The sequence below is a fragment of the Haemorhous mexicanus genome, chromosome Z (genome assembly GCF_027477595.1).
Source record: "Haemorhous mexicanus isolate bHaeMex1 chromosome Z, bHaeMex1.pri, whole genome shotgun sequence".
NCBI lineage: Eukaryota > Metazoa > Chordata > Aves > Passeriformes > Fringillidae > Haemorhous > Haemorhous mexicanus.
In genome coordinates, this window is record NC_082381.1 from 20,437,585 (window position 1) to 20,465,438 (window position 27,854).

At 40.0% G+C, this 27,854-nt stretch overlaps 1 protein-coding gene across 5 annotated transcripts in view; it reads left to right on the forward strand.

Annotated features, from left to right (window-relative positions):
- The first annotated feature begins 1,088 nt into the window (after window positions 1–1,088).
- APC (APC regulator of WNT signaling pathway) overlaps window positions 1,089–27,854 on the forward strand; it is a 93,272-nt gene continuing 66,506 nt past the window's right edge. For 3 of the 5 annotated variants that reach the window (XM_059873720.1, XM_059873723.1, XM_059873724.1), the window contains exon 1: window positions 1,089–1,415. The gene's annotated coding sequence lies outside the window, so the exon portion shown is untranslated. Of the gene's footprint in view, window positions 1,416–23,110; window positions 23,191–27,854 lie in introns of those variants that run through there. The other 2 variants (XM_059873722.1, XM_059873721.1) reach the window with 2 other exon arrangements.

The window sequence follows — 27,854 nt, forward strand, 5'->3', positions numbered from 1 at the left end:
TCAGGTTCCAAACTGTGGAACTACTGGTTGTGGCCATCCTCATGGTTGGGAGGTGACCACCGAAGCATCACTGCCAAGCGAGGCCACGACAGCCCAGCTTGAGAGGGAGAAACTGGAGAGTATGAGCTCGTCCATTGTGAAGCTGAAATACCTGTGGCAAAGCTCACTGAGCACATGGACAAGCAGGGGCTGCCAGGGAAGATTTTATCCTCATATGACCAGTGACAGGCTACCCAGAGAGCTTATGGAGTCTCCCTCCCTGGAGATACTCCAGGGATCTGCACACAATGCTGTGCCGCTCAGGCAACCCTTCTTAAGCAGGGAGGTTGGACCAAATGAGCAGCTGTGATATCTTCCAACCTTGCCCATCCCGTGATTCTGTGATCCTTAAAAGGCGAACTGCCCGACTGCCTGCTGCGTGAGGTTTTCAAGAAACACATCACGATGGTCCATCCCCTGTTTTCCTTCAGTTTCCACAGTGCCCGTGGGCACTCTGAGCTTTCCGCCGGCATCCCCCCCCCCCCCCCGCCCTCCACACCTGGGAGCCGTTCGCACCCCCCTCAGCAGGGACCTGTGTTCGCTGCCGCCCCGGCAGCCTCGGCCTCTCGCCGCCCGCCTCCTCTGCCGGGGCAGCGCAGCCGCAGCCTCGGGAGACTGACCCTGAGGGACCGGCCCCGGGTGACTGACGGGCCCTCCACGGGTGACCGACCCCGGGTGACCGACGCTCTGTAGATGACGGATCCCGGATGACCAATCCTGAGTGAGTGACTCTCCTCGGGGTGACGGGCCCTGTGAGGGGGATGAACTCCAGGTGACTGACCCTCCAGGGGTGACTGACCCTGGATGACCGATCCTCGGCAGGTGACTGACCCTGAGTGGCCGACCCGCACCAGGTGACTGACCCGGAGTGACCGACTCCGAGTGACCGGGCCCGGCTGCTGGACGGTCCCCCGCGCGCCCCCGGCTCGCCGCGGCAGGTGCGCGCTCACGGGGCGGGGCGGGGCGCGCCCCCGCGCGTGCGCGCGGCCGCCGCTGCGGGCCCGGGATCGCCGCGGCCGCGCCTGCGCGCGCCCCTCTCCCCTCCCGGACAAGATGGCGGCCGTGGGGGCACCGGCCGGGGGCCGCGAGTGAGGGACGGGGGCGACGCGGCCCCGGTGCCGCGTCTGAGGGGAGGCGGCTGCTGGGCAGGGACAGCGGCAGGGGAGGACGCGGCTGGGGGTGTCCCGGAACTCCACGGCAGGGATGAGGAGCCGGGGAGCCGGGGCAGGGAGCCGGTGAGGAGGAAGCGGGGCTGCTCCGTATGCGCGGCTGGCCGTTGCCCCTCGCCGCCCCGGAGTCGGGGCGTAGCTCGGCGGCCCGGCGGAGGCGTCGGAGGAGCCGCGGCGGCTCTGGCGGGGGCAGAGGAAGGCGAACAGGTGAGTGCCGGCAGCGGGATGAGCCCTCGGGGCGCTGCCCCCGTCCGGTCCAGTGCGTGTCACTCGAAGCCCGTGCAGCAGCTTTGCTTTGCTTTCCTTTTTTAAATTTTATTTTGCGGTAGCGCGATGTAATTTGACATCACTTAGTGGTTTGGTCCTTCAAAATAAGTCTGAAAGCATTCAGGTACTCCATAGCTAGAATACCTCTGTAATATGAAGGCTGTGTCTTAGGAAGAGCTGAGCCGCTCTCTCCTGTGAAAAGATATTTAAAGGCCTTGACCTGCAAAAACTATAGTTGAAAACTCCACTATTAAACGAGTCATTAACCTCGAAACTCTCTGTTAGGAGGCTTTGTTTCTTCTGTTAAGTGCCCTCTGACCTCCGGTGATGAAGAGTGGGTGTGTACAGGTGTCTGTGACCACAGCCTCAGATTCTGTAGTAAATTTAGCCTTCGCGGCCATTCACAGCTTCAGAATTGACTGGATGTAAAGCAAATAGTTCAGCTTTCTGTAAACATCAGACTTCATTGAGTAAGTGCAGAGAAATGAAGATGCAGGTGTGCTAAACTGTCTGACTTATTTGTTTGCTGTTGTCTTGCATGTCCCCCCCCCAGCTATAAACAATGTAATGGTGCCAACCTGTAGAGCTGTAAGACAAGCCTTTTGTTAAGACTGTCACAGAAACTTCCAACTTTCTGAAAAAACGAAACATAGTTCTGCAGAATCTGTTTTCATGTACTTGCTTCTACCAGCTACAGGTTGAACTAGAGGAGATAGTTCTGTGTACAGGTGGAGAAGCACAGGTTTGCAAACTTTGCTTCAGAAGTACTGCTAACATTTTGGTAAGTTAAGGCTACATCAAGAGTTAAATGAGATTAGGTCATTAATTGAAATGCAGAGAAACTGAACCTCTTCCTCTCCAGGTGCTGTAATATTACGTTTCTAAACTGACTTTGAAAAAGCTTGTGTGCAGATGGGTTCGTCCAATCCTAAGCACTCAAGAAATATTGAAGTGGACATCATGAGATCATTGTTATGCTTCAGCTTCAACTTCCTTGATATGTTTTTTTCCTTTAGTTAGAGTGAAGACTGTTTATAGCGTAGTTGTGCCCATTGACAAAGGCCTTTCAAGTACTTGCTCTCTTTGGATGCTTTAGGTGTCAAAAAAGTATAGTATTTATTTAGAGATGTATGTGTACTTGGTTGCATAAAGGAGAAAAATAGATTGTGGACAGCCGTATGGTGATCTAGTGACTGAATTATTGTTTTTTATTTCTAAGAAATACAATAAGAAACTCTGCTGAGCAAAAAACATGTATTACAGCCTGCCTTGTTTATGCACATCCCCCATACAATGAAATCCATGCTCAGGTATGTTAAGTGTTGGTACCCAGATGTCTGTTGCACAAAATATTCCCCAAGTAACTGACATCACAGATACACAAATGCAGTTTTTTTGGAGCATACAACAAATGCCATCCACAGTGTGCTATGCCATTGTATGCATTGTGATACTGTTTTGGTTTGTATTAATGCTAGACTAGTAGCTGTTGACCCTAAAGAACACCTGCATTTTGTATTTGCAGTATCTTGAGTATGCTTAATACACAAGTACATATATTTTATGTCTAAAATTCATTGAAAGAATTTATTTTTAATAAATACTTTTAGGTTATTTTTAGAATCTCTTCTATCTAGATAACCTCTAGAGAAAGGCACTTATATCTCTCTGTCATTGTATTTAAAACAAAACAGCTTAGTTAACAATAAATCTTCCTCAATCCTGTCACGATTGAGAAAGAAAATTTTGATATGGCTCACTTTATCTTAGCTAAAATCTAAAAATTCCTTCTTCCTGCACAAGCAAAACAGGTTGAATTGTTTTTTAATAGTTAACTTTTGTAGTGTCTTTCAAGCAGCTCAGTAACAATAAGCAGAATTATTCACACGGGTGTTTGATGTATGCTTTTGGAAATATTAGCAAGCTGGTCTGAAGTATCATGAGTCCACGAAACACCGTGGAGGAAAGGATGCTGAGGGAGCAGGGCCTGTTTAGTCAGGACAAGACCAGAATCACTTCAATGTCTGTAAGTATCTGAAGGAAGGGTGTCAAGGGAATAGATCCATACTCTTCTCCGTGGTGCTGAGCATTAGGACAAAAGGAATGGGCAGAAACTGATGCACAGGAAGTTCCACCAGAATATGAGGAAGAACTTCTTTGTGCAGATGATCACACACTGGGAGAGATTTCACAGAGAGGCTGTGGAGTTTCCCTCATTGGAGATATTCCAGAACCTGGACACAGTTCTGAGCAATGTGCTCTAGGATGACCCTGCTTGAGTAGAGAGGTGGGACCAGTTGAGCTACTGGGTCCCTTCTACCCTTACACATCCTGTGAGTTTGAAGTGAAAACACACCACTGATTTAGGATGGTAGTTATCTTGTCTCTACTTCTACAACTTCTCAGAAGTTGTTCCATAGCATTGTACAGTAGAAATCTGTTAGTTCTGTGGTCTTCACTCACACTTACCTAAAATTCAGTGTAGGAATCCTTTGGGTTTTGTGTTGTGCCTCATATTCTTCTTTGAGTTGTCTCAGTATAATTTGGCCATTAGGAAACAATATGTAGTTTTTTTGTATCAAGTTACCATGTTTCCACAGTATGGTTTTAGTAACTTAGTGGATATTGAAGCAATTGTTTAGCTTGTAGGTAATGGACTTAGTTAATAAAATACAGACTTTTTAACATTTCATGTTTTAATGGAAGTATCAGTATTATGAATGTTAAAAGAAAAAAGTGTCATGATTATTTTATGATCATAGAAGTGTATTTGGAAGTTTCCAATATAAGTTTAAAAATGTATATATGAAACATAATGAATGTATGTGAACTCTGCTGGGAAATAGTTGTAACTCATTTCTGAGTGAATCTTCTAATTGTTTGCTGTTCAAGCTCATGTTATTTTCATAATCCTTTTTTTTAGCAGTATTGGTAAAGCAAAACCCCTATTACTTTCTAGCCATACCTCTGACACCTTTCAGATTAAGATACCCAACTTAAAAAGTTTCAGTACTTCACACTGTTGGGATTTTGGTTCTAATCAATCTGAATTATCACAACAAATACAAATTTGGTTAAAATAGTGTTAAAAATAACTATGATGCTTATTTCAACAGCAAAGCATGGTATGCTGTCGTAGAACATGAGGTGTTGCCTGATTGCCATTCAGTTTTAGTTGAAAGGTAACATTGAGTTGCATCAGTTGTAGGTGGGTAATGAAGCTACTGGGCAGTGAGCATTTGCTCAATATTGTACCTCAATTTAATAGGGGTAATGAAGGATAGGGGAGTGTGTGGTCGGAAGAAAGGTTAAAAAGATAAATACTTGTTTGGATTTGGTATCTCCATGTGCTTCTCCAATGCTGCCTCTGATACTGCTTGCTGGTCATGGTCACAAAGATAGTATATGCTAATTTGAACCGACTGCCAAAGATTAATTGGGTTCATGACTATGTTCATTTGTGTCTTAAAGCAGTTATTCTTTATTAAGTATTAGTCATCTTTAGTGGAAATGAGAAATTTTAGAAACATTAATGCTTTTTAAGATCAGAGGGAATTCATTTTGCCATTACTTCCACATGGATTTTAAGAAGATAAGAAGTAAAATTCAGTATACAAGGCAATGGTCTGAATAAATAAATACAGTTGTATTACAGAACATATAGTTTGACTTCTCTATGGAAATGTTAAACTAAAGCATTGGAGTTTGAGTAGCAATAGCATTTTGAATGGCTTTCATAGGTGTAGTATTATTCTTCCGGGGTGTGTTTTAACCCTAAACTGATAGAATATTAATCTGTGACGGAAGAAGAAACCTTATTCATGCAGACTTTATTTTCAAAATAAAAGGAATTTAGGCTGTGCGAAATAGTATAATGATGCTGCTCTTAATACAGTGATTGTTTTAAGCTTACCCTATAACAGCAATCGGGTGACATAGTCAAACATTACTTAATACTTAGCTTTTCACACATAGATTAAATTGTTGGAGTGAAAGTTGCTTATTTTTCTGGAGATCAGATACCAATAAAAAGCTCTTACTTTTGCTGTTAATGGTATGATTGTTGGCTGCTTTAAATAGATTCTGAAATGTGCTGAGTTTCACAAAGCTGAGTTTGGCTGTTAGTAGATTGGCCTTTTTTTGTAGTAACTGGCATGTGGAGGGAACTGGAAGGAAACTAGGACTTCTCATTGTTGTGTGACAAGAGTGCAAAGAAATCATGAAAGCATAAATTGTGTGAGTTGGCTTTCCCTTTATTAATGGAAAAAGGTTCTCAGGATCACATGAGCTTTTTCTCTTCTCTGAAACCCTTGCTATGGAGAATCCACATTGCTGCTGTTCTTCTATTTAAAGAACCTCAGCCAAGAATCTCTTTAGAACTAAGCAATATTTTTTTTCTACAAAATAGGAAAAAAATATAGTGTTAAAAATTCTGATTTAACACATTTTATTTAGGTGTATGCCGCAAATATGCCTACTTCATCTCATTCTCTCACTTTTAAGTGAAGTAAGTCATAAAACTCAGTATAATACTTGTCTGTTTTGCTGTTTCTTGGAATAACATTTAAATTTGTTTGCATAGTATAAGTTGAAATTCAGCTGATGAATGAGAAGCATTTCCCTCAAGCTCTTACTGGCTTGTTGTGTTACAGACTCAGCTGGAGTTTGTGGGTTGAGGACTCTGTGTAGGTAGTGAGGTGCCTTCTGATTCAGGTCTGCTAAGCTGACCTCACTGCCAGGGCGGGCCACGGAGCAGATTGTGCTGAGTGTCATCTGGTCTGCAGGATGACCCGGGGATCAGGCCCTGCCTGCCTGGGATCCTGGCATGGATTTATGAGAGGCAGGTCTGGCTTCACCAACCTGGTCTTCTATGACAAAGTGACCTGCTGGATGGATGAGGGAAAGGCTGTTGCCTGCCTGGACTCTAGTAAAGCCTCTGGCACCATCTCCGACGGCATTCTCCTGAAGAAACTGGCTCCTCATGGCTTGAACAGCTATGGTGTCTGGATGAAAAACTGTCTGGACATCTGGACCCTGGGAGTGGTGATGAATGGAGTTACATCCAGCTAGTGGCTGGGACTTCCCCAGGGTCCAGTGTTGGGACCAGTCCTGTTTAATGGAGTGTTCCCTCAGGCAGTCTGCAAACAACACTGAATTGGGCAGGAGTGTTGTTCTGCCAGAGAGCCGGAAAGATCTGCAGAGAGATCAGAACAGGCTGGATCAGTGGGTGAGGCCAATGGCCTGAGGTTTAAAAAGAGCAAATGCACAGTCCTACCTTGGGTCATAACAACCCCTGCAGCTCTACAGGCTGTAGGAAAAGTGGCTGGAAAACTGCCCTGTGGGAAAAGGGGGAAGTTGGTCAAGAGCAGCTGAAGATGAGGCAGCATGCGGCGGGGTGGCCAAGCAGGCCAAGGGCATCGTGGCCTGTGTCAGCAGCAGTGGGGCAGCAGGAGCAGGGCAGTGAGCCTCGCCCTGTGCTGGGCAGCGCTGCGGCCACAGCTGGAGTGCTGTGTGCAGCTGTGGGCCCCTGGGAAGCAGAGAGTGATGGAGGGGCTGGAGCGTGTGCAGAGGAGGGAATGGAGCTGGGCAAGGGGCTGGAGCATGAGTCAAATGTGGATGTGTAGCCTGGAGAAAAGGAGCCTTAATGGTAACTGTATTGCTCCCTACAACTGCCTGAAAGGAAATTTAAGTGAGCTGGAGATAGTTTCAGCCTGGTAACAAATGACCAGACAAGAGGAAACAATTTACACTAGGGGAGGCTTAGGTTTGACATGAAGGAAAATTTCTTCACCAAAAGGGTTGTCAAGCATTGGAAGAGGCTGCCGGGGGAAGTTATGGAATATCACAAAGTGGTAGAAAAAGTTATCATTTTTAAGTACCTGGAGATACTTAAAAGACTTGTAGTTGTGGCACTTAGGGATATGGTGTAGTGAGTGATGGCTTGGCAGTGTTATTGGTGTTGATGATCTTCAGGGTCTTTTCCAACCTAAATGATTCTTTAATCCTAAAAAAATGGCAAATGAATGCTGAGTAAGCATGTCAGGATAGAACCTTTTGCTGAAGTGGATTCCTGCTCCTTATTTTGGTTTATCTTCTAACATCTGAATTGTTTTGTTTTGGGGTTTGTGATTTTAGTGTATATTGTTTTGTAACTGTTTTTGGAAATATGGAAAGGTAAAAGTGTGAAAAACAATACAATATATACTGCTTATAGAAGTAGGAAATGAGGTTCCAACATAGAGGTGAAAATAAAAAGTACTGTAACATTAAATGTATCCGTATAACTTCAGTGGATATTACCTATCAGTGTCTTGCGAGACTTTTTTTGTGCAAAAGCTGTGTGAATATCTTTGGTTACAGACTTCATGTTCAGATATATATAGAATGGATCTGTATTCCATGTTGCTGCTTGTGTTATGCTTGGAGAAACAGGATGAACTTCAGAGTGATAGAAGCAAAGTGTTACTACATCAAAATTATTATATGGAATTTGTCTAAACTACTTGTTATATGTCTTCTGGCTTCGTATTGGAGTAATTCAATGAAAATTCCAGTGGGTTACTAGAAATGAAGAAACATGGCATATAGTGTACAGAGATCTTTGTTGTGACAAGTGTGTCTTACTTTTGGGTTTTATAGTTAGTAGGTTTTTTATAAGTAGTTTTGTAATAAATTTGTGTCCTTCTCAGTTGGGATAGAGTTGCAGACTCTTTCCTTCTCTACAATTCATTACTCAAGTCATTGTAAAGATGGTTTTCCTGATTGCTGTAGGTAGTTGTTTCTCAGTGTGCATAGAAAGCTCTTGCTTGAAACTGATCTCTGTTCTCAGAAATTATTCATTTGCTAAGTAATGGAGTTTGATGAAAGTAATACTCTTTTTCATGCGACTCCTCGGTTGCTCTTAATTACAACTTACAACTACAAAAAAGCTAGTGCTGCAGAGAAAGGTAAAATTGAGGTGAGTTTATAGCTAGACCTCCATTTCAGTGTTTTTGTTTGCAGGGAGGAGTAGGGGAAGGTTTAGTTATTGCTGGCAGCACAGCCCTGAAGATCAAGCTTACACAGTCTGCTAAAAAGCAGTCATATATGCTATTACAAGAGGACTGCCTATCAAAATCAGTTTTTGCACAGGTATGCAGGCTCTTTGTTTTTGCAAGAGGATAATATTTTTTTCACAGATAGTGTATACAAACTACCTAAATTCTGAACATACCTTTTGGAAAGTCTTGCTGCATAGTTAACATTAATTAACCTTTGGCTAATGTTTTGAAGCATATGCAGGATGGAATGGGAAGGAAATCTACCATGTTGATATCTACTTTGGGACATTGGAATTTAATGGCTTGGAGAGTACAGTGATTTCGTTTGTAATTTTTTTAGAAGTGTTCTTTGTTTCAGACTTGTTATTGAAATAGTCTCTCCAACCAGTTTGTTAGGTTAGGATGTCAACATTACTCAGTTTGCTGAGTGCGCGGGGATAGCTCCACCCAACATCCACACCCACTGTCCGAACTTTTCACTACATATTGTAGCAAAGAAACTAATGTTCATTGCCTATAAATAGGGTAATTATCTTCATTAATTAGTGTTCTGTCTTCCACTGGCTATTGCTTTCTTGCATCTCATCCTAATTAGTTGACATTTTCACTCGTTTTACTATCTTATCCCAGAGAGAGAGGGTTTCAATACAATTGTTGCATTTTCTTTGTTACTCTCTTATTTTAGAGTTTTGCAAAATGTCCTTGTGGTCCATAAGTTCTGTTTTCTTTGTGTCCAGTTTCAGCAATAGATCTCTCCCAGGCTTTGTTAACCTCCTCCTCGGACTGAGGTCACTGAAGCTTATCCAAGTTGATTGGAATTGGTTTAGAAGAGTTTCCGTGATTTTCCCAAACTCTGTTCCCACAACAGTAGGCTATGACAAACCTTGCTAAATTCTGGCTACAGTGACAGCTGAGAGAGCAGAAATTTATACTACTTACAACAATAAATTAGAAAAGTTATTGGGAAAGTTATGTCATTAACTAAGCACTATATAGTACAAAACTAAGCATTAGTCCTGGATAGGAATCAAACACTATTGTGTGAAGGTTGTAAGAATTGTCCAACATTTTCCCGCACTGCTACATAGACTCTTATTTTAAAAAAATATCGTTTTGTTTGGACACAAACATAGTAACAGGACTGTCATGTAATTCACTAGCTATAGGAAAAGTGTTTTATGAGGCTGTGGTATAAGAATTTTAGCAGATATGTTCATGATCTGTATGAAGCAGTCATGCTGCTTGTCCCTCATAGATGGTCAAGGTTTCTTCTACAATTGTGATGTTACAACCACTTTTATTTTGTTTTCTTTCTAATGGAAAGATGGAAACATTCAGTTGTTGCTGATAATCGAAATATTTTAAATGCTCCTTTATTTAAAAAAAAAAAAAGTGGAGAAAAATTTGCCTAATTTCTGATGTAGTTTACTATTGCAATCCATTCCTTGCCTGCTTGAACCATCTGTAAGAGGTTGTTGGATAGTGCAACATTTTTTGAGTGCAGTGGTGTTGATTGTCATTTCAGTCATCAGCAGTTACTTCCACTGCTCTTGTAAGTCTAACATCCTTTGGAACAGGCTAAGCTTCATCAAACTATGAAACAAGACATTTATTTTGGAAATGGAGTGAAGTAGTTTTATCAGACAATCTCTTAGTTTTATTAAGTTGTATTTGTGTGTACAGTGTCTGAAAAAAAATTCTGAGTTCCTCAGCTGTTCCTCTTGGACACAGGTCATAGTAGCACTGTCTTTGTAGTTCTAAATTCAGATGCAAGTCTTGCAAATAACTTCCACTTTGTCTCAAGTCACTGACATCTTAGTGTCACACTGCTACTGTCCATCTTGGTTCGTGCTGCTCAGATTTCATGTGTCTTTTCCATGGTTACTAGTTTCCAAAACACCATCCTAATACTGGATGTGTTTTGAAAATACACATTTGAAAGTACTTTTTTGTGTGCTGCAAAGTCTTTTGGTAATCATATTGATTGGGATGGTTGGTCATGTTGGTCTTTACTATTCAAAAAAGTGTAAGCTTGTTCTCAGGACCAGAAATTTGGTATGCCTTCATTTGTTAGCTTTTTTGTGCAATTAAGTGGTGAGTTCTGGTGCCCAGCACTTTGAAACATTGTCAGAAGTCTACTTACTGTCTTTTAAGGGTCCAAGTGGGTGACCTTTGCACGGCTCCTGCGGATTTAGTAAAAAATACTTTTCCTGTAGCTGATGTAGTTCCTGGTTTGAAATTTTGCTATTCTGTAGCAGCTTGCTGATTTTGGTAAAAATGCTGGCCATCTTGCCATTTTGCTGTTTAGTTAAAGCTTCAAGTACATAAGTAGAGACTTCATTTTCATGACAAAAGGAAATCAGCTTTCATTCTGAAAGAAAAGTTTGTACTTTCAGGCCTGCACCAGTGCCCTTCCAGCACCCCTAATGCTTGCCCATAGGAAAGAATGTCTCTTATCCTCATGTTTAGAGGTTCTTTGAGTGAAAAATTCTCATTTATGATGGGCAAGGCATAGATTGTAAAGGGCTAAGTAGCTGTGCTGCTTCTACTGCAGTAGAAGCGATACCAGACCAAAGTTGTTTTGAACTCCTAAAAACTTTTTTTTTTTTTGTGGGTTTTGGGTTTTGGTTGTTTTTTTTTTTTGTTGTGTCTTTTAGAATTCAGCTGTATTGTGGAGGGAGAGATACAGGTGTTTGAGTTAGACATTCTACAAAGGAAATGCTGTATATGCCTTGAAAAATGGGATTTCTGAAGTTGAATGCCTGCCTCTTCTCACTGAGTTTGTTTACAAAGTCTGCATTTCTTCCTCAGAAAGATCTACATTTTAGATCTCTATTCTTTCTAAGCTATTTCCCAAGAATTTGCAATCCAAGGGCTCAAGTAAAGTCTCTTTGATTACTCTGTATTAGTCATGAAAGACTTGGATGTGGAATGAAGTTTGGGTAAAATTGTTGGCTATCAGCAGGTGGTGTACAACAAAACTGTTGTGTAGCACCTGCTATACACCAGGATCTAGACCAATTAAAAAAAAAGAAAAGCTGATTATGTTACAATTTACTTACTTCTGTCATCAAAAAATGCATTTGTCAGCAGTTTCGGAGTAAAAGCTTCAGTTCCAGTAACCCTGATGCGACAACTGTCACCTGTCATTGCTGAGGAGATAGTGTCAGCAGGTAGTGCTGAAATACCTGTGATTCCAAGGTTAGCAAATCCAATATATGATCATATATCCTTCCACACAGTAACATTTTAACATAAAGTTAAACTGATTTTTAAAAATTTTTTTTAGTAAATTAAAAAAAGTTTTTACAGTCTTTATAAATACCAAAATTAAAGACAACTGAATACTTCCTAATTTCTTTTTATACCTGTTTCTTTAATTATTCTTGGTACCAGTTTTCCTTCTCCTCTGTATTTCAGCAGAATTACTGTATTTGGGGTTTGTTCCATGATATTCAAATTGTTCAACTATAAGCATTTCATTGTATAGGACTCTAATTTTAGCCCATTGTAGTGAAGCAGTGACTCTGTTTCTACAAAAGCAAGGAAAAAACCTTACAGAATCCATGCAAATGATTTCTAGCATTAGCTCTAGCATTTTTCTACATTTTGTTTTGTTATTTCAGTGAAAACTACAGGTCTAAATTAGAAATACGAGATTAAAAAGGGCACTGTGATTTTTCTTTCTTTCCAAATACAGCTTATTTGTTTATATGTATTGTTATATATGTTAATGACTGTTTAGAAATCTGATGTACTGAACATGTCTTAGGGGAGAAATGACAACACAGAATAATGATACTTAATTCACACATATAAGTGTATAAATATGTTCAGAATGAGCACTAGAAAGGTTTAAGAGCAGGGCCTAGCTTGGAATCCATTAAACAGTTTTAATTAAGTCAATCTTTTTTGCTTTTTTTTCCTTTTTTTCACTTGATTGTCTCTGACATTCCATACAGGGTACCAAGAAACACAAAATACGCCTGAGTACCAGTTCATATACATATATGGTTATTATATTTTTGTCCTAGAACATCTTTGTTAATTTAACATGTATACACTGTAAATCTATATCCTTGCATTCAGTTAGATTCATTCCACTGTTGTGTTAATGCATGCCAGTGCAATCAAGTAGCCAGAATATTATGAGGCTTCTTTTTAGTTAATATAAGACTAATGGGATGTTTGAATTGGCATGGAATTAGGTCTCTGACAAAAGCTTTAGGTGCCAGTCCAAGTGATGGCTCGCTAATTAAATGTCTAAATGTCATTAAGACCTTGAGAACTAGACTTGATTCATAAAGCTTTTTCCAAAAAAATGTTTCAAGTGCTGGAAGCTGAAAAGAATTAATTGAATGGAGAAAGAGAACTTGTCTTCCTCTAAAACCAGTGGATTTGTGTATTGCTTTGTTTTCCATGAAAGAGTAGTTGTCCATACATGACTGTCTTTATACTGTTCCAAATCACTCTCTCAGTTTTACTTGTGAGCAAGATGTCCGGGTCGTTTTTTTTCCACAAGTGAAATAGTGCCCAGAATGATGTAAAGCTACTGAAGAGTCCATGTGACAGTCTGGTATGCATGCAGCAAGGAGGACCTGAAACTAGTTGTAGTGACAAACCCTGGTTGTAATTCACTGTTTTCTAATTTAGAAAACAGTGGTTTTCTAAATCTCAGGTGGTTTAGAATATTTTAACTTGATCAGAAAATACTGGAAGATGTGTCTACCTTCAAGGTACCAGTGCTGCTGTGGCCAGTATATTAACTCTTGTCTTAAAAGTCAGCTCTCTGAAAATGAGTGGCTTTGGAAGGTACTTATCTGTTAATTCCTTAGCTAGTGTCTGTTGTTTGAAAATTTTCTGACTAGTGACGTAGAAGTGATGGAGTTCTTTAGAATGCCAAGTAATTGTTAGTGTGGGCAGTTTGCCACCTGGTTCACTGTTTGAAGAAGAACTGTTTTATTCAATTTGTGTTCATATTAAGTTTAGTGTACCATTTCTGAACATGGATGGATAGTGCTTTTCATCATTCTTGCCTCTGTTCTCAATTTTCAAAGTTCTAAATATAATTATATTGCTTCTGTTTTCTAGAAGCCCCATAAGCTTCAGAACTGCTTTATGTTGTGGAAACGTCAAATCCTTAAAAAGACACAGGTTTTGTGCTAAAGCTGTTCTGCTGTTCAACACCCGTGGTGCAGAACACTACCAGGCACTTGGGCTGGGCAATAAGGCTGTCATGAGCCTCACTACCAGTACTTGGCAGCATTTGCTCTTCAGTGAAGGATGGGCAAAAACCAGTAAATAGGAGAACACCAGAAAAAGTGTCAGCCAGGTGTAGACTCAAAGGCCCCTGCTCTTGTAGCTCACTCAGTGAAGTCATGCTGTGACTCCAGCCTTTCCTGGAAGTACTTGGACATTGTGGAGTGGCTGTGTGCTGTCACAGTCACAGGTGCTGTCCCAGCCTTCTGTGTGGTGGGTGTACATCTGGGCACACAGAACCAGTTCTGGTCAAGTCACTAATCCAGGTGACTTTAGTCACACCTGTGTGTGATGATGTGAGGAATGAGTGCCACGACATGAATGTCGTACAGAATTCCCAAGTGTCCAGTCACAAGATGGGGAAAAAAAAAAATCAAGTAAAGCAGAAAAAAAAAATAAAGAAGTGGGACTGGACAACAGCTCATTCATAGTTTTGAATAAGAAAATTTCAATTACTGCCTGTTATGTTTCTGGAGAACGACTTTGGTTTTCTGACAGAAGGGATTTTGTCAATGGCATGGGATCTCTCCTATTGTTTCTTCCTTGTTAGAACAAGTATTACCTACTGTGAAGATTTCTGCCTTTCTCTTGCCACCTGGGTTAATTAGCTAACAAAATTAACTCCTTTAGTGCTGTGGGAAATACTTGAAATTCTTGAGCTCTCAGCTTACCTTAATTTTCAGGCATTAAGTTTCCCTGCAAGACTACTCTATTTGGATTTTTTCTTTGTGTTGGAAGAATGTATTATGTTTGTTTGCCAGAGTTTTCTTAAGATTGCTCAGTTTACTTGAGCTTGCAAGGCACTTGAATAGTTTGAGATTTAAGCTTGAATAGTTTGAATTTTATCATTAAAATGTTACAAATTACTTCTAGCAAGGCATTCTGTGCTTGATTAGAAATATATACATTTATAAACAGTCATGGGTCTGTGAAATCCAAATCCATGCTGAGAAGGAGAGTTTGTGTCAAATATGACTAAAGGCTGGTTCTAGCTGACTTGCGCTGGAGATTTTTGAAAATACAGTCTTTTCATTTAAGATTGAAGTAGGAGAAAAAGTAGTCTGCTCGTACACTTAGTGACAGAGAACTTTTATAGGTATTGTTGTGATTAATTAAATTTGTCCCTTCTTATGTCTATAGGGATTGAAATCTAAGATACAAAGTACAGTGTTGTTAGTTTTAAATTGGTACATCTTAACCTGACTGTTCCTGCAGAGTTGCAACATTATATACTTTAATAATGCATTTCTATTATGGGTTCTAAGATTTAGTGCATGCACTTTAAGATTTTGGTTGAATAGCTGGTGACCTTGAATTCAAACTGGGAGGAGAAGCTGGAACTGAAGTATGTATTCTATCTAGATAAAGAAATTCCTCCCTTCTCAGTTTTTGACTGACTTAAATGTATTTTTTCAGCTCTTTTGCTCTACTGGTGCTTTATTTGCTCTGGGCATGCATATCAGTCCTTTTCTTCAACTGCTTTTTCCCTGTACTGTACTGAAGTAACTTGCTAGTGATAAATTTTTAGTAGTAGTTGTCTCAGATGTTGGTTTTGTTACTTTGAAGATGTGTGGTGATTTCTAAGACAATGAATGGCCCAAAGAAAGGGCAGTTTTGTATGACTCCTAAAAATGTGGCTCACAGAGCACTGTTGCTATATGTGTAGAGCTTGGTTCTGGAAGCAGATTAGCAATTCATTGTAGAAATACAATGAATATTTTAAATTTATATTCCTTTTCTACTCTGCAGGTAGACCAATTTAAAAAAAGTATTCATGATGCTTGAATACTGGGCAGAGCAGCTTATGCTTTAATTTTTATCCCCTATTGGCAATTCAGTAAGCTGGACCTTCATTATTAGGAGAGTATATCATAAGATATTATAGATTTCTTAGACTTTTATAAAAACACTTCCCTCTCCAATAAAAGGGGAAAAAGGCTTTCCCCCTCACTAGTGTTACTGCAATTAAGATTTAAAGATGTCATTCATTCAAAACCCCAACAAAAGAATGTAACTCCTAGCACCCACACCAGCAATACATATTTTGAATTGAGGTTCTGTATTTTTAACTTTCAATAAACTGACTAAACAGTGTGCCAAATGGTGTGCCACCATTGCCTAGAGGCTTGTGTAACAGCAATTCCCTAAGGGAGTGAGACCCAAATCATCCAATGACACATTTTTATGGTGAATAAATAAGCTGAAGAGAGTAAGAACACTTACAAAACAAAAGCTAACCCAAAAATATGACATGAATCATTCTTTGCAGTGATTAATATGGCAGTGAGCTGAAAAACTGCATGTTGGCTAGGTGTCTTGGAGGGTTGTGCTACCTGAGAGCACAAGTCCATTCTTGTCCTGGTTTTCAGCTGAGATAGAGTTAATTTTCTTCTTTCTGCCGGAGTGCTGCCTCCCACAGCAGCTGATCTTTGCATTCACAGAAATCAATTAATGGTGAAGTTCTCTATTGGTCCTGAGAAATGAGCTGGGGAATTTTCTTTCTTAACCTTACCAAGCAATCAGCTTGATCTTGATGGTGTGAGGCTTGATTATAATTGTTCCAAGACCTTATGAGTATATGCACACTGCAAGGAGTTAAATTCTGAATTAACTGAATCATAAACTTTCATGTATTTCGGTCCTGAAGTGGATTCCAGCACTGTTCAGTGTGATCCTTACATTAGAGACTATAGAACAGTAAAAGTTGGTATTTTTTGAAATACGTTGTCTCAACTTGTAGGTTTAATTTCTGCTGAACTTTTTTGATTTGATTAACTGCAGCAATGTTGAGAAACTAATTTCCAGTTTGTCTGATCTGTGCTGATGGATCTCTTTAAACTTGTGACACTTAAAAATATTTTCAGTATACAGTGATAAAAAACAGCCTACCTTTTTCTAAACCAGCTAAGTTGTACTCCTTAAACCATATAGAATAAATCTTCCTTGACAAGCCATTTTTATTTGTGGTCTTTCTTCAAACTCCCTAGTAATTACTTTTATGTACTGAAATGTGGAATTTTTTTATATATCTTTGAGTATGATGTATGTGTCCTCAGATTCCTTGCCAGCACTTTATCTTGTAAATGATAGTTTTTCTAGATTGATTTGATACAGTTGTCCTATTGTAGCTAAGAGTCTGTAAGGCTTGAAGCTCAATTTTAAGTGTTCAAAAGATTATAATTACAGTGAAAGAACTCACAGCCATGACTTAGCAAGATCTTTGTGTTTCTAGATCTTGTCATAGCCTTTCTTAATGCAGTGGGTTTTAAGAAACTTGTGTCTAGCTGGGACTTTTTAAATCTTAGCAGACTTGGAGAATGGTCATGGTTAACGTACGTTTTTTGGAAAAGGTCATTGCTTACAGGATTCCACAAAAATTTACTTTCCCTCCTTTTCAATACTATTGGCAAAAACGTGTTGATGACCTTTAGCTAAATAGATGACCTTCAGCTAACTGATTTATTACCACTAAAATGTCAAAATGCTTACAAGAAATCAGTTCTTGCATTAAGAACATCTGGTTCAAACCAAACAAAGGGAGGACTGAAAAGAAGATTGTGAAGGAAAAGGTAAATATTCTATTGATAGAACTTCCATTTGTCAGAGTGCTGTAGAATTCTGGGATGCTCCTGAGCACTATAAAGCTTACATAACCATGTAGCATCCATCTTTTAGCAGGGACCTCTGTGAACCACAGTGTAACAAGAAACTGAATCTAACCATCCACTTGCACATGCAGCCATCCATGTGTCATGTGAATACTCTGACTTCTTATGGTTAATGCTGAGTATGTAGAAGCAGCAGAATAGGGGCTTATCTTGCAATCCAGGCCACTGCAAATGTTCCAAGTGTGCACTCATAGCAGATCTGCCATCAGACAGATCCAGAGTCTGAGACTTCTCAAGAAATGTTGGAAAATATACTGGTTTTGATCTTTTGTTAAACAATATTGTCTAGTCTATGGCCCCAATGGAGAAAATGTAAAAAGTATGTATTATTGAAAAAAGACCTCTAAGAATAACCTTCCATATGAAAAATAATCACCAGAGAATCCCTGAGGTATGCTGACCAAGGGCTTTTATATTGAAGATGTTCAGCCTTCAATACCATTAACAGACTACTGAAACAGAATTACAGATGGGCTAAAAGGTGCAATTACAAGTTTTCAAATTCATGAGATAAGCAGTTGGAATGAGTGGGTTGGCACATACCAACACAGCCTAGTCAGTAGGCTAAGCTACGCTTGAAAGTCAGCTCTTTATCTGATCACTGTGAACTCACTTTCTGCAGATTACAGACACGTCTCTAAAATCATCTTCCAAATTTCTTCAAAGGTTGAGCCACTTAGTGGATTGAATAAGCACCATCCATGAAGCAAGAAGTGAAAATTACAATATGCAGATACAGTAAACTACCTAACAAGCCTGAAAGAGCTACAGCAGAGGAAATGAAGTGGTATAATGCCAGAATAGTGTGATGTTCTTAATTAGTAGAAGAGGAAATCATAGGTAATGTGAGGCAAAATTATGTCAGGTGGTGTTTATTGAATAGCTAAGATGGAAGAGTGGATGGTGAAATACACTGGATTCATGGTTTTCTAAACAAACTCTTCATTATTGCTTTACTGTTTTTAGAAAATGTGACTAATATTGCAGGCTAAGCCATGGCTCCACACTAGAGCTAACAGATGTGAGGAAGGAAGCAGTATTTCTCCTTGATTTTTTTTTTTTTAATTGAAAGCAAGAAAACTTCATGCAGATGGAAAAATTTAGTGAGAGGGAAGAAAGTATGAGTGGGAGATGCCCCAGAGAGCAGACTACTTCTGGACAAAAGTAAGGAATTGGCAAACAGTAGAAAGCATTAAATGCTAAAGGATTTAAAGAGTAAGTAATGTATTTCTGACTTAGTTAGGAAATAACTAAATAGCATGTATTTTCTGCTTTTCTCATTTAGCTTATGGTACATGTCTGTTGGGTAGTTAATTGACCCCACAGACAAAGAAAGACAGACCTTGTCATTGCTTGTGGAAAAATCTGCTGAAGTTCAGGAACTGGTAGCACAGCTTCCTGGAAAAAAACAAAGCTGGAATTTTGTACATTAGTATAGTAGAAAATATCTTCTCAGTACAGAAAATACCTGGTTTTGTAGGACTATTGCATATGTTTTGGATGATGCATTGGGAACAATGACAGAGTTATTTTCTTCATTCTTTCTTTATCTGCATGAGAAATGCAGTCCTTTAGGTTCTTGATCCTCAGGAAAACTTCTGATGACCTTTCTAGTGCTCATGGTTGGAAGTTCCTATATTTGGGGAAATAATGTACAATATATATGAGAGAATTTTGATGGAGAAAGTAGAGCTACAGCTCTTAATGGCCAAATCAGTGATACTGATGCCAATGGGAGCAAGTTATGAGTTTTCTCAAATGTGTATATACAAACTTTCACTGGTCCTGGTCACATGGTAAGGACAGGCCTCAGAGGAAACCTGATCTTTTGTGGTAGTGAGATACATGAATGTACCTTCACAGTACTAAAGAAAATAAGGAACAAAGAGAATGTTCAGCTTCACTGATTTTTTTTCTCATGTAAACTTGAAAGACACAAGACAACCTTTGGGTACAGCAGCTGCTAAAATTTGTCATTGAGTCCTGTGTTGAGATAAAACTTTTGTCTTTGTAAAAGAGATGTGAAATGTCTTCAGTTTATTTTGTTAATGAAATCTGTGAAGTACCATCTTTCTCAAAAGTGCAGTCTAATACAAGTCAATGCCCAAATCTTGCTCTAGAAAATTCTGAAGGCAAGATCTCAGCAGCACTATTGTTTCACATTTGCGAGTTATGCCAAAGTAGTTCCTGGCACCAGAGGGAGAATTTAGTTCATTACCCAAGCACTCCCTGCCCAGGGTTTCTGAGGTAGGTAGTTCTGTGCATGTTCAATGACTAATAATGAAATATCAATCACTTTAAATATATTAAGTAGTGAAAAGCTTCTACGGAGAAGAGTGTTGCTGCAGAGGGTGAGGATGCAAAGGCTGAGAGAATTATCCCATTTATGAGCTATCTAAAACCAGAAAAACCTCTTGCAATTTCCGTTGTAGTATTTGTGATTTTATGCAGCAAATAGATACTTTGGGGAATGTACCTTATGTTTTTGAAAAGGTCTTAATTTAGGCCTTAATCTACTCAGAGATTCTTATTAGCACTACTTAGTAGTGGGTTGTAACATTTAATGACAATTGCATTTGGTTGCAAAATATATTTTTATAAATGCAATGGGAAAGACTTACCATAGAGATTACATCAAAAATTGCCTAAAAAATATGGCCGATTCCATTTCTGAGCCCAAATTCTCATCTGACTTTTTGAGAATGCTGGGCTGAGTAGGCTGCAGGGATCTTGTCCAAAGTCATAGAAGCAATTTGAAACTGAACAGGTATCTAGATACTAAAATTTTCTGTCCTTTGGGTTTGATAGCTTACATGAATTCATGAAGAGATTTGAGTCTTCTGATCGATTTAAAAGGGTAGGTTTATGTAATATCTTGCAGGTATTGTGAAGTCTGTCTTGGTAATGGTTTCTTTTAAGCAATGAAAAAGTCATCTTGTTCCATCTGCCAGATAGAAAATAACTAGTCAAAAATAAGCTTAGTCTAAAGACTTTTTCCTGTAAAATTCCTTTCTTCTTTCCTGAGAGCCTGACCTTTTTTTTTTTTTTCCCCTCAAACAGTGTTATGTTGGTATCAGTTTTATTAAGAAAATCCAGCACTGCACATAGAAAGCAGTGGGAATATTTTTGAGGGAATATATTCACCTGTATAGCAGGTTTGATACCACTGAAAGAAGCAATATGGGAAGGGTCAAAGCATGCTGTTTATTAAACTGAATTTGACTTAATACTGTATTGTGCTGCAGAGGCAAGTACATGTGACACAGACACAGACCATAAGCTGCCATGTTTATGAAGTCATAACAGAATGGGCATTACAATGAGGGAGGAAGGGAAGGCTTTTTCCCTCCCACTCAGCTGTCATCTTGACAGAAAGCATTAAAGAATTTGTGTTTCTCCTTGTCCTGCAAATAAATGTGGGACTTCAGGCTACAGAGTAGTGAATTTGCTCAGATTGTGACTCCCAGACTCAAAAAGGATTAACCAGTACCAGGAGTAGCAAAAAATCTTTTTATATAGTGGGAACTAGTTAGTTTTTCAGAGCTGCAGAAAATGCTCTATGGTGTATGTAAATGAATACATTACATAGCCTTCCATCTTTAGTACACCTGGTTTGGGTTCTAGAAAATTACTTCTCAAAGCTTAGCTTTTCACTTTTAAGTGTGGAATTTAGTTTTGAAGTACCTAGTATTTCAGTTTCTTTGGTTCTCTGGTGTCATCTTTGCACACATAGTCATTTCCAGGCTGTGTGGCACTTGCCACTTCTGAACACTTGCTGCTCTTCAGGTTTAAAACTATTACTGGAGTATCCTGATTTGGTTTTAAGCTACAACTCCTATAGCAACCATTTGCTAACTGATAACAAAAGTGTTGAGTGGTGTCTGTATTTATTTGAATGTAAACTTATACTAACATAAAGAACTTTAGGATGGAGAGAGCTTCACAATAACAACGGGAGCATTTTGCTTTGCTTTTCTGAGGGGTGGAGCAGTGGTGTCTATCACCAAGATATCAAGTAAGATGCTTTAGGTCTGATGACTAGCTAGGTTCTAAAATTTGAACTATTAATAGTGCTGTGACAATTTGTTACAGCTAAGGTAGGATAAACTTGGTTGCTGTGAAATAGAATCAAGTGGATCATAAACCACCATAAACCATAGGATGTCAACGATTACTTTAATTAATAGAAGCTTTATAGCAAAAAATCTTAAAGCCTGGAACACTCTTAACTAATGGCCCACTTAACTTTGGCTTAAAGTGTTTTACCATAACAGCTGAAGTGACAGTACCTCTGCAGTTAGCCTGAGTGGTGAAGTTAGAAAGAATTTTGTGCAAAACTATCCTGAAGGTAGCAGATGACATGTCACACATCTTCTTAATCATAAAGATGTTTGATAAAAGGTTATCTGGTAAAGGGCATCTTTTCTGAGTGTGGATTGTTGCCTTCTCTGATTGGAACAAGGAGGTATGAGGAAACAGCTGAAATTAAATTAGTAGCATTTAAGTAATGTGTGGTGCAATTGCTCACATGCATGCACAGGCCTGCAGTGCCTTTAATTTAGTCTCATCCCAGCCACGAGGTCCTACATGTTGGCTTGTCTCATGCAAATCGAAAAGATTATTGTAAGCAGAATGAAGGATTATAAAAAGGCATATCAGGACATATGCTTTTAATGAGTTACCTATCCTTATGTCCCCTTGTATAAGCATATAACTCCATAATTTATGTAACAAACCACAGGGAAGGGCATTGTTCTGCTCTGGGTGGGGAACAACTGCACCTTTTCAGATGTCTTCTGTCATGCCCTATTTTGTTGAGATTGGTTGCAATGCCCATAGATCTGTTCTTGAATCCTTCAAGGGGATTTAAAAGGTTTAGTATTGTGCTGTTTCTGGAAAGCTGACTTTTATATGAAAGTTTTAAAAAAGATTCCTATAGTATCTGTTATATAGATAATTGTTTTTTAAAATGAAAAACAAACACAGCTGAAATATGGCTTAATTTCTGCTGTCTCTTGGATTTCAATAGTGTGCTTCTGTGAGGTTTTAAGTCATCTTCATTAACATGTCACATCCTCCTTACCCTTGGAGAGAGATAATTTCTGAAAGGAGATTATAAAATAGTTTAATAAATTTATTTCTTTCATAAATTCATTTGTCTTTTTGATTTATTTTTTTTCCAACTGGTACTTATTGTTCTGATTTAACATCACTTAAAAGTTAAATATATTTGATTTGTTATTAAGCTACAAAGTAGCAGTAGCAACTTCATATCTGAAAAGCACATGAAAACAATGTTTTGCTGAACTGCAGAGAAATATGAGATGCCCTTGAAGGACACGCTTCCTGCTGCCTTTTTAATAAGCAATGTCTCAATTTATTTCTAGGTGAGCTGTACCAGCTTTAATGCTACTACACGCAGAACCTCGTTTCATTTCTACATGAAAAATGTTAAATGCTCTGTTTCGGCAGGCGGATGACGAGCGGCAGCGGTGCAGCCCGGGCGGGTTTGCGCAGCGCGGGTTCGCTGTCCGGGCTCTCGGGCAGCTCCCCGGCCGCGCCCGGGGCCGCGCGCGAAGCTCCGCCCGGGGCGGGGCGGGGCGGGGGCGGCCGCGCGCGCCATTGGCTGCGCCGCACGTGACCCGCGGGGCCGCGCCGTGCGCGCGGCGCTGGCACAGCCGGTGGCGCGGGCGGGGCCGGGCGCTGGCGCTGGCGCGGGGATGGAGGCGCGGCGGCCGCGGCCATGGGGTGAGTGCGGCAGCGGCGGCGGCGGCTTCCCGCGCGGGCGAGGCTTGCCGCGCCCGGGACGGGCAGGGGTAGGGGGGAGGAAGCGGTTTCTCGGGTTAAAGAAAAAAAAAAAAAAAGCGACCCCTTTCCCTCCGAAAACCAAAAAGAAAAACCAAAAAGGAAAACCAAAAAACCGGGGGTGCGCGAAAGGGCTTTCACGCGGCGGAGAGGGGAGCCCCGGAGCCGCGGGGACGGGCGGGCGGGTGCGGCGGGGCGCCGCTGCGGGCGGGACCGAGAGCAGCGCGCCGCGCCGGCCGGAGGCACAAAGCCCTGCGGAGCCCCTGCGCGGGCTCCGGGGCCGGGGGGAGCGGGAGGAGGAGGGGGAACGGCGGCGGGCAGGGATCTCGGTGCGGGCAGAGCCGTGGATGTGCCCCTCGCGGGGCTGCGAGGCGCTGCCCGCGGGTGGCACCGGCCCGGCTTTGTTAGGGACGGGCGGCGGCGGCGCCTCCGCTGCCGCAGCGCGGGGGACGCGCGGGTGGGCGGCCGGCGGGAGCGCTCGGGGGGCAGCGCTGCGCCCTCGGCGCGCCCTGGGATCCGCTGACTTCTCACAGATTGATTTAACATCACAAAGAGGTGCTTGGGTCCGCGACTTAACCTGAATGCTGTGGGAAATCTTAATAAATTATGTATGAAGTAGTGGGTCCTTTCTTCCCCTTTGTCAGATACGCAGCTTTTATGCTAGTAATTAGGTCATTGCTAGCAGAGCGCTCCTCGCTTTTGCAAAAATGTGTGGTGATTTTTGGAGGACACATATGCTGCCAAATCATTTCATCCTATTCGGTTTCATGTCAAGATACGGTATTCTTCCTATCGACTCACATGGAGGACCTTGTCCGTGAGCTGTAAGGGGCATTTTTTATTTGATAGGATTTTCTTCAGAGGACCAGTAGGGCCCGGTTTTGACTTGATTTGGAGAGTCATACCCTGAAAAATGCCTTTTAAAGGCGTAGCAAGAAACACACAGCTTCTTAGTGTGCATAGAAGTATTTTCAGTAAATTTCGGTGCATACATGAATAGCACGATGTAGATCTATTTCCGTTTTTAAGTACTTCTTCCACCCTTTGCTGTTTGTTCTGTTGAAAATGCTTCTTAATTTTTGTTCCTACTGTCTTTTTACCATTTGGTTAATTTTTTCTGTTATCTAATAGAGGTAGTAGATTAATGATTGTTTTGTCAAGATTATAGTTCTTTGAAAATATACATAAGCCTGTATACTGCAAGCCATTTCCTGGAACCAGACTCTTCAATATTTTTAAGGACACTTGAACTATTACTTGAAGTAACTATTAAAAAGCTCATCTCCTCGGTTCTGTTAAATACAGTAATACACAAAAAAGGTTTGATAACAAAAACCCTCAGTTTAAATACCTGTTTTATACATCCCCTCAAAATATTTTCTATACATACATCATTATTTTTAGAATCATGAATCTCCTGTTTTATCGGTTAGAGAGGCTTTGGATAGTATTATATCTTAAAACATCACTTGAGAACTTAGTGTTTGGAATAACTGGTTTCAAAAGGTAAATTGGTGATAGTAGATATTTCTGCTTTGGCATTTTGAGTCTTCTTTACAATTGCTTAAATGTTAAAAGAAACAAAGATGGAGAGGTGTTTTTCACCACTTTTTTTCTAAAAGGAAAGAGTGACAAAAGCACAACAGTGATTATGATGATTATTATGGTGATGCTTCTTCCTGTAATTTATAACTTTTAAATAGTATTGTTCTGTGTAACCACTGTAGTAGTTCTGTAAATCACACTCTTAAAATGATAACTTAAATAAAAGATCACTTTTAAATATAATACTTTAATTTATTTATGGGTGCAAACTTTAGTAAACATCATCTCTGAAATACAAATACTTGGTTATGATAAATGTTCTGGTACATCTTGTCACACTTTGCCATTGTTATATCAGCGTGGAATGATACAGCACAAGGTGGAAATGCACGTGGCTACAATTGGTTCCCTTGATCTCTGAATTCTTATGTTGCATTTCAGTAGGCATCTTGATTCAGTTGGTAAAATGTTTATGTTGATGACATTTGGTAAATTCCTTTATTATCAGTGTGGCAAAATCCTATTTAAAATAGGCCATGCTACTAATGGTGTGCTGTGATGGTAAGTTATTGTCAGCAAAGATCTAGTTTCCACTCATGATTTTCCAAAATTCACGCAGCACCTGTGTGATCGGGTGCTGGTATATTCCCTGCAAGACAAATGGTCTTCTGGTCTTTAAAAGTCCTGAAGAGAACCCTGAAGATGGCCCTCACAGGGTGCCCAAGATGGAGAAATATTTATTGTAAATTATTTTTATAATATATAATAGAATTTTTATAGTATGTACAATGTTTTTAATTATAACTGATTTATTTCACATTAATTGTTTTGAGTTTATGTTTTCAGGTAAAAAATAGGAAAAGAAGTACCTGTCTCAGACTTTTTAATAGCTTAAACTTTCTAGAACTGAATCCTTAAAGATTACGAGAAATGTAAAGGTAAACAGGAGTGAGTCATTTGCAGTGAGGGCATACACAATTAGTCATGAATTACAAAGATGATCATCTTGAAGGATGAGTGTACAGGCTTGTGAATCATTCCTGATCCAATGTAAGTTATAATTCAAATGATGTCTGGAGTGGTTTGTGTTCAATATAGTATTTAAATGCAAATCATGTTTCGAATTTTCGCAGTCATATTCTGAATACAGCATGACTAACCAGCAAAGGAACTTCCCAACCCAGAATTATAAAGGAAGAAGTGGAAATTTTCTTGACAGTGTAAAGAAGCTGAACTTGACAGTTCATAGCCTGAAACGTATGACTTCTTGATTTTACTCTTTTTGTATTGCTAAGAATGTTTTTTTCATTGTTAGCATTCTTTAGTGACATTCCAAGCAATAAACTATTTTTGTTTTTCACACAAACACACACTTGACCTTTATCATACTTGACATGTAATGAGGCACACAAGAGTTCAGACCATGGTGTTCTCATTCCTTCTCCTCATGGCTTTTTACGGAATGCTGAGAACATGGATCACTTATCACTTTTGGTTAAAATGAACAGATGATGCTTCTGTTCATGGTTAGTGAGTACAGGCAAAGTATTGAATTTACAGAAGTATCCCAAAATATAATGATGGGTTGAAAGCTCTTGCCAAGTTATGAATTAATTTCTGAAAGAATTAAACACAAAAACACAGTCTTTACCCAATTGCCACTCAAAAGGATTTAGGAAGGTTGGGTATAGTAACATTTGTTTTAGTCTGCTGTCCACAAAAATAGCCTTCATGCAGAAGTGGATAGAAAAACTAAAATGAAAATCTTCTTCATGCAACTGAAGTTTAGAGAAAATTGTGTGGTCCTCTTCTAAAGGGACTAACACTTTCACAAGTTGTGTTAGGATAACTAATAACAGTAATGGCTCTTCATCTAGCCTTTGCCTTTTTTTACATGGTTGAAAACCCCAGGCATCCACAGTATGCATAATCTAGAGATTGTAATTTGTTATCCATTTTTTTCAATGTCACCCTTTTCAGATTTATTAAAAAAAGTAGTGTTATATAACTTGCAATTAATTTTCTGTTATCAGAGCCTTTGTTGCTAAAAGAAACTGGATGAAGAGCAGTTTTATGTGATGAGTGCTTTTTTATACTCCTTCCTCCATCTCTGGTCACCTAAGTGTGCTAAAGCAGAGTGAATGAGAACATGAATAGATCTGCTGCTCCACTCATGGGCAGTTCTCATTCTGGGCCGAGTATTTTCTTAGCTGTCTCTAACCACACTCAAAGCCACTTCCAGACAGCTCATTATATTTGTGTGCCCACATTGCCCAGTTGAAGAGAACCCAAACAAAATGGCTTCCCTTTCAGCTACTCCTGACTCGAAGTTTGGGGGATTGTTCTTAAATTTGGGTGGGGATAGGAGGATCAAATATGCTGGCAACAAAGGCCATTTTAGTAAAGGATGGATTTATCACCAGATGGAAGTAACAGTTTTTCAGTGTGATGCTGGAGAAGGCAGAAATATTTTTTCTGCTGTTCGGTGGGAATCAGCATAATGGGCTTTTATGATTTGAGTCCAGTGGAGTATTTTTCAGTGAGTAGGGAAGGAGAGAATTAGACAATGCCATTGACGGATAAACATTTTTAGATTGGCAAACCTTGAAATCTTGCCCAAACTGAAATAGATAAGACAATCCCTGACACAGTGGTACTCATTTTTGATAAGTTCTTGAACACAGCACTTGGAGTGCTGGTATTTTGCCAGAGCTGAAAACCTGAAGGCAAGCTTCAAACAAAATAATGGAAAATTCAATTCAGTATTCAGTCAACAGAGAAATTTGAACTAATGCAAATTGGTGTGGTTTGATATGTTCAAAATAAGAGAAGCAAAACCCCCACACACTTCTTTCTTATGAGTGTATAGATAATAAGGAAACTGCATGAAAATGGTCCACTTAAGGAACTTAGCTTGGAACAGCTGTGCTGGATTTTTTGCCCCTGTCTGTCAGCCTTGCCCCTCTTTTGGAAATAGTTCTGCAACAGCTGCTGAAGCATCGTGGCTAATGACCCAGCACAGTAAGCTTAAACTGACACCTATTTCAGATTACCTTGGCAGT